At 40.5% G+C, this 7088-nt stretch overlaps 1 protein-coding gene across 1 annotated transcript in view; it reads right to left on the reverse strand.

The window, feature by feature from the left end:
• LOC122563686 (kelch-like protein 31) overlaps positions 1-6394 on the reverse strand; it is a 14031-nt gene extending 7637 nt beyond the window's left edge. Inside the window, exon 1 of the mRNA XM_043717742.1 lies at positions 6240-6394. The gene's annotated coding sequence lies outside the window, so the exon portion shown is untranslated. The remainder of the gene's footprint in view (positions 1-6239) is intronic.
• Between the last annotated feature and the right edge of the window lie 694 nt (positions 6395-7088).

The raw sequence follows: 7088 nt of genomic DNA on the forward strand, positions 1-7088 counted from the left end.
ACAACAAGCTTTGGGGAATCACAAGGTGAATTATTCACTTCAGAATTCCTGGCCTCTAATCTGATGTTGTAGTCAATGCTTATATAACTGGTCCAGTTCAGTTCCTGGTCAATGATGTCCCTCAAGTTGTTGATAATGGAGGATTCCATGATGATAATGCCATTGTATGTCAGGAGAGTTGGTTAGATTCTCTTGTTTTAGAGATGTTCATTTTCTGCTACTTGTATTATTTGCCACTTATCAATCAAAGCCTCAAAATTGTCTATATCTTGCTGCTTATCAACATTGACTACTTCAATAAATGAGAACTCATGAATTATGCTGAACATTGCACAATCAGCAGCAATGATCCCCACTTCAGAACTTAAGATGGAGGAAGGTCATTTAGGAAACAGCTGAAAATGATTTTTTCAAGGACATTACCTTGAACAACACCTGGTCCAAAGCTGAGACGAATGTTCTCTAACAAACACAACCATCTTCCTTTGTGTAAGGTATGACTCCAACTAGAAGAGTTTTTTCCTGATGTCCATAGACTTCAGTTGTGTGGGGGCCCCTAGATGCTATACTCAGTTAAATGTTGTCTTTATGTCAATAGCAGTCACTTTCATTTCAGCCCTGGACTTCAGCCCTTCATTCTTGTTTGTAGCAAGACTGTAATGAGGTCAGGAGTTGACCAGCTTTGGTGTAATGTTATTTACTAAATGCCACTTGAAAGCACTAGTTGTAACCCTTTCCATTGCTTTTCTGATGATCAACAGTAGGCTGGTGTGCCAGTAATTCGCTGGCTTGGATTTGTCCTGTTTTTTGGTCACAAGAAGTACCTGAGGAATTTTTTTCTGTTGTCAAGTGGGTGCTGGTGTTGTAACAGTACTGGGCCATGGATAATTCTAGTGCACTAATCTTCAGTACTATTGCTGGCATATTGTTAGACTGCATGGACTTTGAAGTACCAAATACCATGAACCCCAATTTGATACCATGTGAAGTGAATCGAATTGGCTGAAGACTGGCATCTGTGATGCTGGGAATCTCTATGAAGCCAACTTGGATCATTGCTCAGCAGGTCTAGCAGCATCTGTGAAGAAAAATCAAAGTTAATGTTTTGGGTCTGGTGATCCTTCCTCAGAATCCCGGAGCCGAATATTAACTTTGATTTCTCTGCACGAATGCTGCCAGACCTGCTGAGCTTTTCCAGCAACTTCTGTTTTTATTTCTGATTAACAGCATCCGCAGTTCTTTTGGTTTTGACTTGGATCATTACTGGGCTCCTCTTCTAGAAGATGGTCGCAAATGCTTCTGTATTGTTCTGGACCCCCCCCCCCCCCCATCATCAAAAACAAGCATAATTCTGGAGCCTTCTCCTCTTAGTTAGCTGCTTAATTGTCCACCACCAGTCATGGATGGATGTGACAGGACTGCAGAGTTTGGAGCTGATCCATGCTCAGTCTATCACGCTACTTATCATGCTTGACATGTAAGTAGTCCAGTTTTGTAGCTTCACATGATTCATACCCCATTTTTTGATATCCATGGTGCTGCTCCTGGCTTGTTCTCTTGCACTCTATATTGAAATACAGATTTTCCCCCGCCCCCAGTAATAGTAAAGGGTGGATATGCCAGACAATGAGGTTGCAGAGGAGAGTTAAATACAATTCTGCTTGTGCTCATGGCTGAAAGCATCTCATGCATGCTTAGTTTTCAGTTCTAAATCTGTTCAAAATCTATCTCATTTAGTGCAGTGATCACTGCCACACAACAGAGTCAAGGGTATTCTCCATGTAAAGGTGGGTCATCATTGCCACAGGCTGTGTGGTGGTCACTCCTATCAACATTATCATGGACATATGCGTCAGTGACAAGTACACTGGTGAGGATAGTACCATGGCAGTCTAGGTGATGGATGGTGAAGACCCCCATCCACAGTACACTCTGTACTATTACGTTCTACTTGATTGACAAGATTTTTGACTTGGAAGAATTTTCTTCATTGACAACTTTTTAAAGTAAATTAACTTTAAGAACAAAGACTATGCACCATCTACATGATTTCAAGTTTATAACTTATTTTATGTTAGCTCACTAAAATCCTTAATTTGAATGTAGTTTGCCAAAATGTTAGAGAGCAGAGAAATTATTGATGATAGCCATAGACTAGCAAAATGCCTAAATTTTCAGTCAGCAGTGAAAATGCAGTGCTCACCCCTGACCTCTATGAATGCTGCCCATGAAAATCTAGTGATCTAACTGTTGCATTCAACCAGAATTGAAGATGGCAAAATTGCAATACAAAGGAAACTATTGATACTTACATTTGACTGCTGTGTTCTGCTGTGTACCTAGGTGACTGGCTGAACTGTGAACCTTTGTACATTTTGCTTTGCTTGATTAGAAATGGCTTTTGTCTGCAAAGTTCTGTGGTAACCCAAACCAAGTTGACGAGCCATCTTTCACAAGGTTCAAATTATTTACAATTAGATTCCCATTTGCAGGTGTTTCTCCATTGGAATGCCCGAAAGGATCAACTCCTCCTTTGCCCCCTCTGATTTTCAACCCTTCCTCATTTTAGCAATATAGTTAATGTATATGAATATTGAAGCCAAAGGATGATCTTGTTATTGCAACAATGTTAGAATGACTAATGCGGTGGGCAAAATCAAGAGCAACAGTAACTCACCAATGCTTCTACAAATGCACATTCCAAACCCCAAACTCTATCACCAAGAGGGATAAAGGGCAGCAGATATATATGGGAACACCAGCAACTACAAGTTCCTGTCCAAGTCACGTACCATCCTGGCTTGGAATAATACTGTGGGTTATTTACTGTAGTTAAGTCAAAACCGTGGTATTCCAATTCTAACAATATTGCATGTCTCCCGACACCCCAAAGATTCCAGCAGTTCAAAAAATGCAGAGCTGGCAATAAATGTTGGCCTTGCTCATAATTTCGCTTTGAAATATATTAGGAAGTGTTACAGAAAATGTTTAATCTTGAACATTATTTCAATTTAAATCAACTCGAAAATGTCGAGAACATTCACACAAACAATAATTACAAACTGTACTGGAATTCTAGTTGAAACAGTAGAAACAAAATATTGGAAATACTGAATAGACCATAGAAACCTTCTGCTTAGATGGCAGAAATAGTATTCACTTTCTGGTCTGTTATTTATTTGTAATTAATTAACAAAACTACTGTTAAAAAGACAATTATAAATTATTCCAACATTTATAGTAGATAAATCCTATATCCCATGGACGACTCGAAAAAAGCGATCCCTAAGCCTGAAATGCAGTATCTCTTCAAGCGATCTCTAAGCCTGATCCCCCCTCCAGTTTTCCAAAATCCGCAATATTTTGTTTTTATTTAACAAGTTGGAGGTTGGTGAAAAGTTACATTCACACTACACTGTACCCAAAGCAGAGCTTTTTAAAGTCTTATGTCGGAAATGTTTCTATATTAAAGATCGCTCCACTTCATCATCCTAAACGTGTTTGAACTTTGAACTTGCTCTCAATCACATCTGTTCGCAAGGTTAGCTATGCACATATATCACCCTGGTTTCTGAATCTGCGAGATCCCCTCAAAGACAGATCTATTTTTGAGGTTGGAAACCCAAAATTCAACCTTGGCGAGTTAGCCAAATCTCTAAAACGTGCTACAGGTGATTGGAGAGCGGAATTAACCCTAGCGAGTTAATGTAGAATTAAAAAGTGTATAGTAATGAAGACCTGATTTGAGTGAGAGCAGTTGAAAATTTCTCCCGGGAGAAAAGACGCTAGCATAGTGCCATGACAGACCACCAGAACCATATGATGTATATTATTCCAGCTCACAGGTTGGTTAACAAAATACCCCATAAGAACTCAGTGGAAAAGTGGAAGTTAAGATTTGCTTTTGTGTTGTTTTTAAAGGATGCTACCTTACAGGTTTTTGAGAATGGCCGGATCTTTATAAAGCTGACCACGCTGGTTTTCTTTGGGTCCTGATTAAAATAGAAGAGTAAAAATACCAAGAGGGCGCATTTCATTCCAACCAACCCTATAAATATTCACATGTCGTCAAGCGAAATGCGCGAATATGGAAGGAACCGCAGGGGGACAGCTACCAAAGCAGCCCCTTCCTAGGAAATGCACCGAGTTCCACTCTGAGGTCGGAGCGGTTTCCATGTTTAGTTCGAGTTTTTTAAAAAAAACACCAGCCGAAACCTTAAACGCATTTCAATCATTTTAAAAATAAATAACAAAAGACAAATATTCACAAAGTCTTGCTAGTACGTTAATAAAAGCCGGTGTTTCATTTATATTTGTCGCTCGGTTTAGTATTGTACTGCATTTTAAACTGGTACGTGTATGTCATAGACAGTCGTGTGAATCAAGCGTCAGGTGTCCTGGGATCTGTCGATCTATGATGTGGATATTTCTAATCAACCTGTTCAAAGATGTTATTACACCGGTGCGGGAGGACCTAAGCCTGGGCTTGCTGACTCAGAGGTAGAGACACTACCACTGCACTACAAGAGTTTACTTTCGGGACATCCACATTCACAACAGGTGGCTCAAGGAGTCGAATGGAAAATGACTGGGACCTAAAGGGAAATAAAATACTACCTCAGAAAAAAAACCCGAAAAAACTGCAGATGCTGAAAGTCGGACACAAAAACAGTTATTGCTGGAAAAGCTCAGCAGGTCTGGCAGCATCTGCGGAAAGTAATTAGTTACCGTTTTGGGTCCAGTGACCCTCAGCTCGGAATACGTCTCATTCTCGGCGAGAACCACATACTATAGCTTGCTCTCTGATGAATGTGACAATGGAAAATTCCACTTTTCCCTTGAAAAGATTGTTTTTACCCCCGCGCCCTAATCTGCACTTCAGGAATCTCAGCACTTCAACACAGAGAGACATCAGCCCAGTGCGTGCAAGCTGCATTAATCCCGACCTGAACAAAACAGGCTGTTATGAGCCAGGGAAATGTCATATTTCCACAACTTCTAAAAAAAAGTTGGAACAGACACTGAATGCTGGAGGAACTCAGCGGGTCAGGCAGCATCTATAGGGAGAGAAATTGACTTAACATTTCGATTCTCGTCCAGAATTGTTCAGAACAGGTATCATTTTGCACACGTTAATGGTGTCTCTCTACCAAGATGCTGCCTGACCTGCTGAGATTTTCCAGCAATTTCTGTGTTTGATTCCGATTTCCAGCATCTGGAGTATTTTGCTTTTATTTAAAAAGTTGGAGCTGGGTGAAGATACATTCACGCTACACTGCACCCATAGTAGAGATTTTTTTTTAAAAAGTCTAATGTTAGAAATGTTTCTATATTATAAATTACTCCACTTCATAATCCCAAATATATTTAAACTTACTCCTATTCACATATGTCCGCAAGGTTAACAGTGGACAGTTATTAGCCTAACGTCCTGACCGGCTGAAGGTGAAACAAGGGTATGTCATTTCATTGAGCTCTCATTTCTGGGAGGCTATCCGTCCGTCATGTGGCTATCGCAGCTGCTCGGATAGTTACTAAGGTATTCTAGGACAGAAATAGCAACACCCTGTCGTAGCCTGGGTTGTTTATCGAACGCCGGGGCCATTTTTAAAATCGTTCATTTTGCAGTCGACAACAGAATAAAGATCGCAAACGAATGGACGAAGCGGAATCGACAAACAAATTATAGTAACAGAGAGCACCGTTGTAGTTGGAAATCAATTACACGCGGTCAAAAATTGTGACCGCGTGTAATTTACCCCGATTCAGAAGCACACTCTCGCCTGTTAAAGCTGGAAACAATATTCTGAACCATCAAAACCACTGAACAGGCATTGAGTAGTCTCGGGTGCAATTTCAAGTTCTAACAGCGAGGAATCAGAGTCGATTCCAAAATCAAACTTTTGGGAAAACAAACCCCCACACCGACTATTGCTTAACAACATTTCAAAACAATTGGTACCACTTCAGGAATTCGTTCGACGGATTGTTCTGCTTTGATTTAAAATAAATATTCCCACCGCCCGCCAATGTTAAATTTGAACATTCAGCTGAAAACGCCTGGTTACATTTTTACTCAGCATTAATCAACATTTGGAAATTAGGACCACAATCCTCCTCCGTCTACAAACAAGAGCGAACTTCACTTGGTAATACATCGCGAAGTGAATCGCAGCATTGCTCGGTGTGGAGGTTCCACCTCCCCTCCATCTCCCCTTTCTAGTCTCTGAATGTTGTACCTTATTTGATGGAACTCGCTGAGAGTTGGTTTCAGGAGAGAACTGTGGCTTCGTGCGGAGGACTTGGATCAGCAGCCAGCTTCTGAGAGCTGGAGAACGAGACTGTCTGAAACAACACACAGGAACTGACGTCTCCAACCCGACCCAGTAGCTGGGGGTGGGTTGTGGTAGCCTGGAGAACCATCCAAACAGGCACAGAAACAGACCATTCACCCCGAAGGATCCAATGATCCACATGTCTTGTCTCCACCCAATTCAGAAGCGTCCGAACACCGTTCACTCTCATGTCACACAAGGAATGTATTCAGGAGAGGAAGGGAATTTTTATCAGTCGAAGAACACTTTTTATTTTGTACTCGCATTGTTTCAGGCTATGGGTTGAATTGAACCATTCTTCCAACTTAAAATCTCATTTCAGAAAAAGATAGAGAAACTCAGCAGGACTGCCAGCATCTGTAGTGAGAGAAACACAGTTAACATTTTAAACCCAATATGACTCCAGAGGAAAAGTTTCTGTAGCACTGTTTTTATTTCAGAATTCCAGCATCAGCAGTGCTTTATGTTTAACTGTCTAATTTTATTGTTCAGGAGATTTTTGTTGCTTGTCACTTGAAACTTTTCTTGTCTCTACCAGCAGTTAGCTTGTTTAGAACAGTTATATGCTAATAACTATCGGTCATTCAACCTTTCAAAAAAAGTAGATTGTATCATTTAAGGTAATTCAACTGGTTGACTGATCTACTAATATCCCCTGTAAGAAACAAACTATACATTTACTGCAAAGTAAATCTATAGCTCACAATACAAGACCTAATTTCTGCTGAGTAAAATGGTGTGTGGTAGCATGGT

This window comes from Chiloscyllium plagiosum, chromosome 27, assembly GCF_004010195.1.
Source record: "Chiloscyllium plagiosum isolate BGI_BamShark_2017 chromosome 27, ASM401019v2, whole genome shotgun sequence".
Lineage (NCBI taxonomy): Eukaryota > Metazoa > Chordata > Chondrichthyes > Orectolobiformes > Hemiscylliidae > Chiloscyllium > Chiloscyllium plagiosum.